The sequence below is a fragment of the Mirounga angustirostris genome, unplaced genomic scaffold (genome assembly GCF_029215605.1).
Source record: "Mirounga angustirostris isolate CCGP_5_RB_7025 unplaced genomic scaffold, mMirAng1.0.hap1 SCAF_9, whole genome shotgun sequence".
Taxonomy (NCBI): Eukaryota; Metazoa; Chordata; class Mammalia; order Carnivora; family Phocidae; genus Mirounga; species Mirounga angustirostris.
Genome location: NW_026991717.1, coordinates 144,218,726 through 144,233,771, shown reverse-complemented (window position 1 = coordinate 144,233,771; position 15,046 = coordinate 144,218,726). Strand labels below are relative to the sequence as shown.

The following is a 15,046-nucleotide window of genomic DNA, read 5'->3' as shown; positions in this document are numbered from 1 at the left end:
TTTGCTATGAAATAAGTCAAGCAAAGAAAGACAATTATCATATGGTTTTATTCATATGTGGGACATGAGGAATAGCATGGAGGACATTAGGGGAAGGGGGGAAATCAGAGTGGGAGATGAACCATGAGAGACTATGGACTCTGGGAAAAAATCTGAGTGTTTAAGAGGAGAAGGGGTTGAGGAGATGGGGTAATCCGGTGATGGGTATTAAGGAGGGCAAGTGTTGTAATAAACAGTGAGTGTTATACACAAATAATTAATCATGGAACACTATATCAAAAACTACTGATGGGGCGCCTGGGTGGCTCAGTTGGTTAAGCGACTGCCTTCGGCTCAGGTCATGATCCTGGAGTCCCTGGATCGAGTCCCGCATCGGGCTCCCTGCTTGGCGGGGAGTCTGCTTCTCCCTCTGACCCTCCCCCCTCTCATGTGCTCTCTCTCAAATAAATAAATAAAATCTTTAAAAAAAAAAAAAAACTACTGATGTACTGTATGTTGACTAACATAACATAATAAAAAAAATTCAAGACTTTTCAGTAGATTGTATATCAAGAAAGTATTCACAAGCAATCAATAATCATGAAAATGAAAAGATAGTTAAAAGACCAGGATAAATAAAAATAAATATTATATATAGGGTTTGTGAAAATCAAATACTTTTTTTCTTCCCATGTGACAATGAAGATAAGAAAAGACAAGTTACAATCTAAGAGATTATATGCACAAATTGCATAACCAACAAAGGATTTCATCCTGAATATGCTAAGAACACTGAAAACTCAATAGAAAGAAAGGCAACAACAATATATAAAACAGGCAGAGCCTTGTGTAGACATCTCATCCAGGAGGATATAGAAATGTTAGGTAAGCACAGGAGAGGACTCTTCCCACCAAGGATTGGCAGGGCAATTCAAATCAAGACCACAATGAGATGCCCTATGCATGCATTACAATGGCTCAGGCATGAAGGAAGCACTGACCATACCTTCCTGGCAAGCATGCAGCACAGCTGGAGCTCAAACCTTGCAAGTGGGAATGAACAATGAAACAGCAGCCCTGGAAAACCATTTGGCTGTTTTTTATGAAATTAAAGATGGAAACACTTAACGTGTGATCTGGAAATCCCACTCCTGAGTGTTTGCTCTGGAAGAATGAAATCCCATGTTCCCTCAAAAATGGCATGTGAATATTTATAGCATCTTTATTTGTGTTAGAAGCTAAGAACAACCCAAAAGTCTTTCTAAATTAGAGGAATACTCCAAGTAGAAAACATCCATCAGAGGAACACTATTCTACAATAAGAAGTCACAATATTGATGCACACATCAACCCAGCGGAACCTCAAGGACATGATGTTGAGTGAAGGTCGGCATTCACAAAGAGTACATAGGCTGTGTAGCCTGTGGTATTCATGCAGACAGCTCAGGGTGACAATGGCTTGGCTGGGCTTTCTTTATCTCTTGCTTCCCCATACCCAGATGATGACCTCCTCTGCTTCAGGCTGCATGCTGTACTACAGTCAACAATGTCCTGACCTATGGAGTCTCCACAGACTGAACCAACACACCTCAGACTCCTCTGAATGGAGAGTTTCTGAGACCAGAGTCTGACATGTGTTCTGACAGCAGCTGTCCCCTCCAGTTACTCCGTCTCTACAGGTGAGCAGGAATAGATTAGGACACCTCCACTGAGTCCATCCATCTCCTGCTCCTGCCTCTCCTCACAACTGAGGTCTAGAACCATCCTCACACTCAGCTGGAAATGAAGTTAGTTGTACGGGAATAGATTTGGAACTCTGTTTAGTGGGTTATGTTCACCACACTGGCTTCCATAGTAACTACACTATGTGGTACTCCCATCCAGAGCATTCCAGGATTCCCTATTCTCCACATCCTCACCAACACTTGGTCCATTTCCATTGTCTTTTTTTGGTTTTTTTCATAGCCTTGGTAAGAGCTGTGGGGTGATATCTACGTGGTTTGGGCCTGGATTTCTCTGATTATTAGTGACGTTGAAAATTGATGGACACTTTTATTCTTTTTGTAAGATTTTATTTATTTATTTATTTATTTATTTATTTATTTATTTATTTATTTATTTATTTGGGAGACAGAGATTGAACAATTAAGGGGAGGAGCAGAAGGAAAGGGAGAAGCCCATTCCTAGCTGATCACAGAGCCTGATATGGGGCTCAATCCCAGGACCCTAAGACCATGACCTGACCTGAAATCAGATGTTTAATCAACATAGCCGCACAGGGCCCCTATTTGTTTGTCTTCTGTAGAGAAATGGATATAGAAGGCCACCTTGGCCCAATTTTTTTTAATTTTGATATTTATTTAGAGAGAAAGAGAAAGTGAGTGGAGGAGCAGAAGGAGACGGAGAGAGAAAATCTCAAACAGATTCCTAATAAGCACAGAGCCTGACACGGGGCTTGACTGCAGGACCCTGGATCATGACCTGAGCAGAAAGCAAGAGTTGGACGCTTAACCATCCTGGCGCCCCATTCTTGGCCCAAATTTTAATCAGCGTATTTGTTTATTGTTATTATTGTATTTGTCATATTTGCTATTGAATTTAAGGAGTCCCCACAGCTTTGCGCAGTGGCAGTATTGTAGCCAATGAGGTTTATCCAAGGCGCGATTATTGCTAAGGAGTCCCCGCTATACTTTTTTTTTCTTTATTCATAATCTATTCAACAAATATTTATAAAAACCCCACAGATATTGTACTGTGTGCTACAAATTCGGTGATGACCAAGAAATCCAGGAAAATATAATTAATCAACAAAGAAAGAGCTACCTTAAAAGGAAGAACAATGAAGGAAAGACACAGGGAAATGAGCAAATAAAATAGAAAAATGATTACAGAGAAAAGCATACAACCTAAAGATAAAGCATTCCAATGATCTAGAATGGCATGCCCTCTGTACTTTGGATATTAACTCCTTATCAATATATGGTTGAACACACTGTCTCCCATTTCATAGTCTGCCTTCTTGTTCTGCCAACATTGGCTCTGCACATTTTGTAGTTTGATGTAGCCCCACTTGTCTGTCTTTGTTTTTGTTGTCTGTGATTTTGCTTTTGTATCAAATAAATCATAGCCAAGCAAATGGCATGACCTTTTTTCCCCTTTGTTTTCTTCTAGGGGTTTTAGGGTTAGGTCTTTTGCTTAAGTCTTTAATCCAATTTGAGATTTTCTGGATCTATATATCTGTATGATGTAATATAAGGACAAAATATCATTAGTTTCCATGTGGATTTCTGACACCCTTGCCTATAGACACTATCCTTTCCTCATCGTGTATTCTTAGATATCTTGTGGAGAATATGCTGACTTTTTATGGACACATTTACTTATGGGCTCCATAATGTGCAGTACTGTCTATATGTCTGACTTTATGCTAGCCACACACTAATGTACTGACTGAACCGCTGCAATGTATTATAAAGAAGAAAGTGAGATGGTTACAGGATTGGTCTTCCTTCTCATGATTGTATTGTCACTTCTATGTGCTCTGTGTTTCCTATGAATAAGGATTTTTTCTATTTCTGTAAAAAGATCATTGGCATTTTTTTCCTAGCTTCATTCATGTATTTTATTTGATTTTTAAATTTTTTCTAATTTCTTTTTTTTATTATGTTCAGTCAGCCAGCATAGAGCACATCATAAGTTTTTGATGTGGTGTTCAACGATTCATTAGTTGTATATAACAGCCAGTGTTCATTGGTACTTTTTATTGATTAACATTAAAATTATTAGAACAGAAAAAAACAAAGATGATACAAATACAAAAAAATCAAGGAGATTGAAATTGTATTTGGAAAGTAAATGAAATTTTAAAATCATAGATAGACTAAGAAAATAGGTAAAACTCAAATAAATACAATCAAAGTTGAAAGACAAGAAATAACTGATTCCAAAGAAATGAAAATGACCATGAAGAAAATACTAAGATGTTTATAGAGCAACATTTGGACAACCAAGGGGAAATTACAAAATTTCTAGAATTATCAATCCACCAAGACTGTTTCATGAAGAAATAGAAAATGAGCAGATCAAAACTAATAAGAAGACTGAATCCAGGGCACCTGGGTGGCTCAGTTGGTTAAGCGACTGCCTTTGGCTCAGGTCATGATCCTGGAGTCCTGGGATTGAGTCCCACGTCAGGCTCCCTGCTCAGCAGGAAATCCGCTTCTCCCTCTGACCCTCTTCCCTCTCATGCCTCTATCTCTCATTCTCTCTCTCTCAAATAAATAAATAAAATCTTTTAAAAAAAAAGAGAGAGAAGACTGAATCCATAATCTGAAACCTTCTGCCTACATTAAGGAGGGCATGTGATGTTATGAGCACTGGTGTCAAATGCAATGATGAATCTGAAACTAATGATGTACTATATGTGGGCTAATTGAATTTAAATTAAAAAATAAAATAAAACCCTCCGCCTCAAAAACAAAAACAAAAGCAAAACATTTCAGGATCAGATGGCTTTATCTATGAAATCTACCAAATATTTAAAGAAGAATTAAGGCCAACACATCTCAGTCTCTTCCAAAAAACTAATGAGAAAATAACATGCCCAAATTCATTGTATGAGGCCAGCATTACTTTGACACCAGGCAAGGACCCCACAAGAATGGAAAGTTCAGGCCAATATCTGAGATGAACACATACACAAAAATCCTGGGATGCTGAATGAACAGCACATTGAAAGGATCATACATGATGACCTAGTGTGAATCATCCCTGGAAGCTAGGATCCTGCAACATACACAGATGAATAAATGGGACACTCTGCATTAACTGAGTGAAGGACTGGATCTACATAATCCTCTCCACTATTTGAAAAAATCAACACATGTTTATCATTTAAAAATCTCAACAACAGATGAACAGAAGGAATTACCTCCACATAATCATAGTCATATATGAAAAGCACATACGGGACACCATATTCAACAGGGAAAACATGAAGCCTTTCCTGTCACATGAGGAGACAGACAAGGATGCTCATTCCCACCATGAGTATTCAACATGGTATCATGAAAGAGAATAAAATGTGCAATCCTAATATGTTATCTGGTCCCTGGGCTATTGTGAATGAAAGTCACTTGAGAACCTGCCAGTGGATGGACATGCTGAGCGTCCCTTGTCCACTATACCAGGAGGGGAGAACCATCCTCAGCCCCAGAACAGGGAACTTAGGACTCAGAAGATGGTGCAAACAAACCTTGATAGTTCCTCCCTAATTTACTAACCCAAACCCAAATCTTTGCATTAAATCTTCACAAATCCAATGTTTTGTTGTCTAAAAGTCACAAATGTTGCCTACTTTCGTCATTCTCTGGGTAGCGTATTTTAGGTAGCTCATGCACATGCAAAATGAAATTCATTTTCTCCTTAGACCTGTCTTATGCCCACTGAGTTATTAGACCAAAAACCCAGAATAAAAGAAGGGAAAACATTCTGGTCCTCACCTGGAAGACCTCCCCAGAGAAATTAGGCAATAAAAAAATAAAAGACATTAAAATCAGTAGACAAGAAGAAAAAATATTTGTTTCCATATGACATGGTTTTATACATGGTCAAACCCTACAAACTCTACAAAAAAAACTCTTAGGACTTATTAATGATTTCAGGGAAACTTCAGGATTGAAAATCAACATACAAAATAAAGCAATGTTTCCATACACTAACAAGAAATTATCTAAAAAAAGAAATTAACAAAATAATTCCATTTACATTGGCACAATAAATATAATAATTAGGATTAAACTTCATTAAGCAGGTAAAATATTGTATATTAAAAATGACTTACATTGATGAAAGACTTTTAAAAAGGCACACAGAAATGCAAAGTTAACTATATTGACAGGTTAGAATCCTTCATATTGTCACAGTGCCATCTAAACAATGTGATCTGCAAACATAAAACAATCTTTGTTTCTTTAAATAGTAAAGAAGGGAATGTAAGTCTGAAGCAGGCTATATAGTCAGAGGACATGAAAATTGGGCCCTCCCTCTGATGATTAAAACAGCCCAGCCTGGACCCAGTATCTGGAGAGAAGTCCCAGCCCCAGGATTCCCAGGTGTTCCCATTCAGTGATCAGGACAGAACACCGACAACTCACCATGGAGTCTGTGCTTTGCTGGGTTTTCCTTGTTGCTCTTTTAAAAGGTAATTTATGGAGAAAAAAGAAATTGAGTATGTGAGTGGATATGAGTGAGACAGACAGTGGATGTGTGAAACTTTCTTGACCAGGATGTCTTATATCTGCAGGTGACCAGTGTGAGGTGCAGCTGGTGGAGTCTGGAGGAGACCTGGTGAAGCCTGGGGGGCCCCTGAGACTCTCCTGTGCAGCCTCTGGATTCACCTTCAGTGATTATGGCATGGGCTGGGTCTGCCAGGCTCCAGGGAAGGGGCTGCAGTGGGTCACAGCTATTAGCAGTAGTGGTAGAAGCACATACTATGCACTCTGTGAAGGGCCGATTCATCATCTCCAGAGACAATGGCAAGAACACACTCCAACTGCAGATGAACAGCCTGAGAGCCGAGGACACAGCCATGTATTACTGTGCGAGAGACACAGTGAAAGGAAGTCAGTGTGAGCCCAGACACAAACCTCAAAGTACAAGGGGATCACAACCACCAAGGGGTGCACACTACTCACCAATTCTATCTTCAAGCCCAGGAGCAGCTGGTGAAGGTTATGGGCAGGTTTCCTGTCAGGGCCTGGGGTTTCCTCTCCATAGAGCAGTTTCTCCGAGGGAGCCTCCCTGGACATGATTCTGCACTTACCTATTCAGTCTCTGACTTAAAAACTTAGTTTAAACAGGAAGACAAGGGCGGAGGAGTAGGGGACCCTATTCCAACTGGTCCCCAGAATTGAGCTGGCTATCTACCAGACCATTCTGAGCACCCACAAAATCAGCCTGAGATGTAAGAAGATCTAGATCTCTACAAACAGAATATTGCAGGTGGTTGGTTTTGAGGTACAAATTGGGGAGCCGTGATTCCATAGGCAGATAACGGAGGATAAATGGCAGTGGGAGGGAGCCTGGCCGTGCGGATGCTACACTGCCGGGGAGTGACAGCCTCACGTGCTGAGGACAGGACACAGACTCGCAGACCAGTAGCGGTGGGGAAAGGACATTAGGGCAGCCGCTGGGATGGAAACCCAGAGTGGCAGGGTCGCGTGTGTGAACTGGGAGTGGCTGGCGGTTTTAGAAACACAAAAGGCAGAGAATTACCCCAACCTGGAGGCAGGACTGGGGGCACTGCGGAGGGGCACATAACCCAGGACGCTGCAGTTTATAGCAGCACAGACAGAAATGGAGATAGTGTGGCCTGGAGAGCTCACTGAAGAACAGACTGTGATTTCTCTGCTCTGAATCAGAGGGTTTGAAATGGTCTCTTCTGCCCTGACTCTCAGAAGAGATGCAGAAAGCCACCAGGGAAAGCCAACAGAGAACAAAAGCCCCCAAAACTGGCTCCCACTGAGCCCATTCCCCACCACAGGGACCCAGGGCTACTCTGCCCAAACAGGGTTGGCTGAGTAAAAGCGTGGCAGGGCCCTCCCCCAGAAGATAGGCTGGGAGAACAAGAGGACAACACCCTTAAGGTCCAGAGAAAACAGATGCATCTTGCTTGGGTTCTAGTCAATAATTTGGACTCTATACATTCCCTCAACCACCCATCAACAGAATGACTAGGAGGAGGAACCCCCCAAATAGGAAAGACTCAGAGATTATGACTTACACAGCAGATTTACAAATGGATACAGATATAACCAAGATGTTGGAGATGGAATTCAGGCTAGCAATTGAGAAGACAATAGCTGGAATGGAGAAATCAATCAATGACAACACAGAGTCTCTAAGGGCAGAAATGAAAGCTGAATTGACAGAACTTAAAAATGCTATCAATGAGATCCAATCTAATCTAGATAATCTAACAACTAAGGTAAGTGAGACAGAAGAAAGAATCAGTGACCTGGAAGACAATTTAATAGATAAAAAGGGAAAAGAGGAGGACAGAAAAAAGCAACTCAGAATCCATGAAAATAGAATCAGAGAAATAAGTGACACCGTGAAGCATTCCAATGTCAGAATTACTAGAATCCCAGAGGGAGTGGAGAGAGAGAGAGGACTAGAAGATATATTTGACCAAATCATAGCTGAGAACTTCCCTAATCTGGGGAATGAAACAAACATTCATGTCCTAGAGGCAGAGAGGACCCCTACCAAGATCAAGGAAAACAGGCCAACAGACTGGCATGTAATAGTAAAATTCACAAGTCTTAGAACCAAGGAAACCATCCCAAGGGCAGTTAGGGAGAAGAGATTCCTTACGTACAGAGGGAGGAACATCAGAAATACTCTCAGACCTATCCACAGAGACCTGGCAGGGCAGGAAGGCCTGGCAAGACATATTCAGGTTACTAAATGAGAAGAACATGCAGCCAAGAATACTTTTTTTGGCAAGACTGTCATTTAGAATGGATGGAGAGATGCAGAACTTCCAAGACCGGCAGAAACTGAAAGAATATGTGACCACTAAGCCGGGCCTACAAGAAATATTAAGGGGGGTTCTATAAAAGGAGAAAGACCCCAAGAGTGATATACAACAGAAATTTACAGGGACAAGCTATAAAAACAACGTCTTCACGGGCAACATGATGACAATTAATTCATATCTTTCAATAATCACTGTCAATGTGAATGGCCTAAATGCTCCCATAAAATGGCACGGGACGCAGATTGGATAAAAAGACAGGACCCATCCATATGCTGCCTACAAGAGACTCATTTTGAATCTAAAGATACATCCAGACTGAAAGTGAAGGGATGGGGGCGCCTGGGTGGCTCAGTCGTTAAGCGCCTGCCTTCGGCTCAGGTCATGATCCCAGCGTTCTGGGATCGAGCCCTGCATCGGGCTCTCTGCTCGGCGGGAAGCCTGCCTCTCCCCCTTCCACTCCCCCTGCCTGTGCTCCTCTCTCACTGTATCTCTCTCTGTCAAATAAATAAATAAAATCTTTAAAAAAAAATAAAAAATTAAATAAATTAAAAATTAAAAAATTAAAAATTAAAAAAAAAAAAGAAAGTGAAGGGATGGAGATCCATCTTCCATGCCAGGGGACTTCAAAAGAAAGCTGGGGTAGCAGTTCTTATATCAGGCAAATTAGATTTTAAACTAAAGTCTGTAATAGGAGACACAGAAGGAGACTATATCATACTTAAAGGGTCTATCCAACAAGGAGATCTAACAATTGTAAATATCTGTAACCCAACATGGGAGCAAGCCATCTACACAAGCCAACTGTTAACCAAAATAAAGAGTCATATTAGTAACAATACGTTAATTGTAGGAGACCTCAATACTCCACTCTCAGCAATGGACAGATTATCTAAGCAGAAAATCAACAAGGAAAAAAGAGCTTTGAAGATACACTGGACCAGATGGACCTCATAGATATTTACAGAACATTCCACCCTAAAACAACAAAATACTCATTCTTCTCGAGTGCACATGGAACTTTCTCCAGAACAGACCACATACTGGGTCACACATCAGGTCTCAACCGATACCAAAAGTTTGAGATTAGTCCTTGCATATTATCAGAAAACAGTGCTTTAAAACTGGAACTTAATCACAAGAAAAAATTTGGAAGAAATTCAAACACTTGGAAGCTAAAGACCACTCTGCTCAAGAAAGTTTGTGTCAACCAGGAAATGAAAGAAGAACTTAAACAATTCATGGAAACCAATGAGAACAAAAGCACATTGGTCCAAAACCTATGGGATACTGCAAAGGCGGTCCTAAGGGGGAAATACATAGCCAACCAAGTCTCACTCAAAAAAATAGAAAAATCGCAAATTCATGAACTAACTCTACATCTTAAAGAACTAGAGAAAAAGCAAAAAACGATGCCTAAGCCACGAATTAGAAGAGAAATAATTAAGATTAGAGCAGAGATCAATGAATTAGAAACCAGAAACACAGTAGATCAGATCAACAAAACTAGAAGTTGGTTGTTTGAAAGAATTAATAAGATCGATAAACCACTGGCCAGACTTATCCAAAAAAAAAGAGAAAGGACCCAAATTAATAAAATTATAAATGAAAGGGGAGAGATCACGACTAAGAACAAGGAAATAGAAAAAATTATTAGAAATTATGACCAACAGCTATAGGCAAATAAATTAAGCAACCTGGGAGAAATGAATGCCATCCTGGAAACCTATAAGCTGCAAAGACTGAAAACAGGAAGAAATTGACAACCTGAATAGGCCAATAAGCAGTAACGAAATTGAAGCAGTGTTCAAAAACCTCCCAAAAAATGAGTCCATTGCCAGATGGATTCCCTGGGGAATTTTACCAAACGTTCAAAGAAGAAATAATACCTATTCTACTGAAGCTGTTTCAAAAAATAGAAAAGAAGGAAAGCTTCCAGACTCATTCTATGAGGCCAGCATTACTTTAATCCCCAAACCAGGCAAAGACCCCATCAAAAAGGAGAATTTCAGACTGATATCCCTGATGAATATGGATTCCAAAATCCTCAACAAAATCCTAGCTAATAGGATCCAACAATACATTAAAAAGATCATCCACCACAACCAAGTGGAATTTATCCCCAGGATGCAAGTGTGGTTCAACATTCACAAATCAATCAATGTGATAGAACACATTAATAAGAGGAGAGAGAAGCATATGGTCCTCTCAGTAGATGCAGCAAAAGCATTTGACAAAATACAACATCCTTACCTGATTAAAACTCTTCAGAGTATAGGGATAGAGGGAACATTCCTCAAGTTCCTAAAATTCATCTACGAAAAACCCGCAGCGAATATCATCCCCAATGGGGAAAAGCTGAGAGCCTTTCCCTTAAGATCAGGAACACGTCAAAGATGCCCACTCTTGCCACTATTGTTCAGCATAGTACTAGAGGTCCTAGCAACAGCAATCAGACAACAAAAAGAAATAAAATGTATTCAAATTGGCAAAGAAGAAGTCAAACTCTCTCTTTTTGCAGACGACATGATACTTTATGTGGAAAACCCAAAAGACTCCACCCCCAAATTACTAGAACTCATACAGCAATTCAGCAATCTGACAAGATACAAAATCAATGCACAGAAATCAGTTGCTTTCTTATACACTAACAATGCAACTGTAGAAAGAGAAATTAGAGAAATGATTCCATTTACAATAGCACCAAAACCCATAAGATACCTCGGAATAAACCTAACGAAAGAGGTAAAGAATCTATACTCTAGGACCTACAGAACACTCATGAAAGAAATTGAAGAAAATGCAAAATGATGGAAAAACATTCCATGCTCATGGATCAGAAGAATAAATATTGTTAAAATGTCTATGCTACCCAGAGCAATCTATACCTTCAATGCCATCCTGATGAAAATTCCATGACATTTTTCGAAGTGCTGGAACAAACAATCCTAAAATTTGTATGGAATCAGAAAAGACCCCGAATCGCCAAGGAACTGTTGAAAAAGAAAAACAAAGCTGGGGGCATCATGTTGCCTGATTTCAAGCTATATTAAAAAGCTTTGATCACCAAGACAGCATGGTACTGGAACAACAACAGACATATAGACCAATGGAACAGAAGAGAGAACCCAGATATGGACCCTCAACTCTATGGTAAAATAATCTTCGACAAAGCAGGAAAAAACATGCAATGGAAAAAAGACAGTCTCTTCAATAAATGGTGCTGGGAAAATTGGACAGCCACATGCAGAAGAATGAAACTTGACCATTCTCTAACACCATACAAAAAGAAAAAGTCAAAATGGATGAAAGAACTCAATGTGAGACAGGAATCCATCAAAATCCTAGAGAAAAACACAGGCAGTAACCTCTTTGACATCGGCCACAGCAACTTCTTTCAAGATACATCTCCAAAAGCTAGTGAAACAAAAGCAAAAATGAACTACCGGGACTTCATCAAGATAAAAAGCTTCTGCACAGCAAAGGAAATACTCAATAAAACAAAGAGGCAACCCACAGAATGGGAGAAGATATTTGCAAAGGACACTACAGATAAAGGGCTGGTATCCAAGATCTAGAAAGAACTTCTCAAACTCAACACCCAAAAAACAAATAATCAAGTCAAAAAGTGGGCAGAAGACATGAACAGACACTTCTCTAAAGAAGACATACAAATGGCTAACAGACACATTAAACAATGTCCATAATCTTTAGCCATCAGATAAATTCAAATCAAAACCAAATTGAGATACCACCTTACACCAGTTAGAATGGCAAAAATGGACAGGGAAAAAAACAACAACTGTTGGAGAGGTTGTGGAGAAAGGGGAACCCTCTTACACTGTTGGTGGGAATGCAAGTTGGTACAGCCACTTTGGAAAACAGTGTGGAGGTGCCTCAAAACTTAAAAATAGAGCTACCCTATGACCCAGCAATTGCACTCCTGGGTATTTACCCAAAGACACCGATGTAGTGAAAAGAAGGGCCATATGAACCCCAATATTCATAGCAGTAATGTCCGCAATAGCGAAACTGGAAGGAGCCGAGATGCCCTTCAACTGATGAATGGATAAAGAAGATGTGGGGGGCGGAACAAGATGGCGGTGGTGTAGGAGACCTGGATTTTGTCTCCTCTCAGGAATTCAGCTGGATAGGGATCAAAGCATTCTGAACACCTACAAACTCAACAGGAGATCGAAGAAAAGAACAGCAACAACTCTCTCATCAGAAAAGCGACCACTTTCTGGAAGGTAGGACGTGCGGAGAAGTGAATCCGCGGCGATATTCGGGAGGATAGACGGCGGGGGAGGGGACTCTGTCGGCCGCTTCTGGCAAGTGATAGAGCCGCGGAACACAAAATCGGAACTTTTAAAAGTCTGCTCCACCGAGGGACGTCACTCTGGTGGCTAAGCAGGGGGTGGAACCCTCCGGGACAGTGTGGTCTCAGGACCCTCAGGGTCACAGAAAGACCAGGGGTGCCTGAGTGTGGCAGAGCTCCCAGGTAACGGAGCAGGGAAGCCGGCTGCAGAGGTGGAGCCCAGGCGCGGGCTCTCAGCTCGGGGTTGCCATAAACCGTGATCCGCGGCACAGTCGGGCCACTGCTCCTCCAGCAGGGACCCAACAAGCGGCAGATACGGGGAGACTCACCTTCTTCCCCCGGGAGGAGCGGCGCGGGAGTGCTCCACAGGGATCTGCTGGGTTTGGAGACTCCACCCGGGGTCGGGTGCCAGAGATAGAAACACGCGGTCACAGGCCGGGTCAGCACGGAGTGCAACCGGAGACCGGGGAGACAGGAGTGACTGACGGCTTTTCTCTGGGGGCTCACTGAGAAGTGGGGCCCGAGTTCTCGGCTCCTCCAGAGCGGAGATTGGGAGGCCGCCATTTTCATTCTCCACCTCCAAAGCTGTACAGAAAGCTCGCAGGGAACAAAAGCCCCAGAGAGCAAACCCGAGCAGATTACTTAGCCGGGAGGGGGCAAAGGCGGGGCAATTCCGCCTCCGGCAGAGACATTTGGAAACCACAGCAACAGGCCCCTCCCCAGAAGATCAGCGAGAATAGCCAGCCAAGACCAAGTTGACCAATCAATGAGAACGGCAGAACTCCAGCGCTAGGGGAATACTGCACATAGAATTCATGGCTTTTTTACCATGATTCTTTAGTCTTTCAAAGTTAATTATTTTTTTTAACTGTCTTTTTTTCTTTTTTTTCTTTTTGAATTTTTCTTATTCCCTTTTTCAACCAACATTTTATCAATCCCTTTTTAAAAAAAACATTTTTATTTTTCATTTTTAGAGTCATATTCTATCCCTTCATAGTAGTTACCCGTATCTTTGGCTTATATATATAAGTTGTTCTCTCTTTAAAATTTTGAGATACTTTCTTCTAACAGATTAAAATATACCCTAAATCTCTAGTATATGGTGTTTTCTATTCCCCTGCCTGATCACATCCTCTCCCTTTTTTTTTCTTTTTTAAATCCTCTTCTTTCTTTTTTCAAAAAAGTTCTTATCAATTACTTTTATAAATTTTTTATAATTTCCATCTTTACATTCATATTCCATCCCTTCATCATATCAACCCTTATTTTTGTACATATATAAGTTTTTCTTTCTTTAAAATTTTGGGAGGCGCTTTCTTCTAAAAAAACAAAATACACCCCAAATCTAGTGTGTGGCACTGATCTATATATCACCCTGATCATATTTGATCACATTCTGTTTTTTTTGTTGTTGTGGTGGTTTTGTTTTGTTTGTTTTTGTTTTTATCTTAATCTTTTTCTTTTTTTTCTTTTTCTTTTTTCTCTCTTTCCCTTTCTTTTCCCACTGCTTCAGGTCTTTTCTGATTTGTTTAGAGTATATTTTCTGGGGATGTGGTTACTCTGCTAGCATTTTGTTCTCTCATTAATCTATTCTCCTCTACACAAAATGACAAGATGGAAAAAATCACCTCAACAAAAAGAACAAGAGGTAGTACCAACTGCCAGGGACCTACTCAATATGGACATTAGTATGATGTCAGATCTAGAGTTCAGAATCATCACTTTAAAGATACTAGCTGGGCTTGAAAAAAATATGGAAGTTATTAGAGAAACCCTTTCTGGAGAAGTAAAAGAACTAAAATCCAACCAAGTAGAAATCAAAAAGGCTATTAATGAGGTGCAATCAAAAATGGGGGCGCTAACTGTTAGAATAAATAAGGCAGAAGAGAGAATCAGTAATATAGAAGATGAAATGATGGAAAATAAAGAAGCTGAGAAAGAGAGACATAAACAACTACTGGATCTGGGCACCTGGGTGGCTCAGTTGGTTAAGTGACTGCCTTCGGCTCAGGTCATGATCCTTGAGTCCCTGGATCGAGTCCCACATCGGGCTCCCTGCTCGGCGGGAGTCTGATTCTCCCTCTGACCCTCCCCCCTCTCATGTGCTCTCTCTCATTCTCTCTCTCTCAAATACATAAAATCTTAAAAAAAAAAATAACTACTGGATCACGAGGGCAAAATTCGAGAGATAAGCGATAGCCTAAGATGAA

At 40.7% G+C, this 15,046-nt stretch overlaps 1 pseudogene; it reads left to right on the top strand.

The window, feature by feature from the left end:
- The first annotated feature begins 2,592 nt into the window (after positions 1 to 2,592).
- On the top strand, positions 2,593 to 2,653 carry LOC123862536 (U4 spliceosomal RNA; annotated as a pseudogene).
- The last annotated feature ends 12,393 nt before the right edge of the window (positions 2,654 to 15,046 follow it).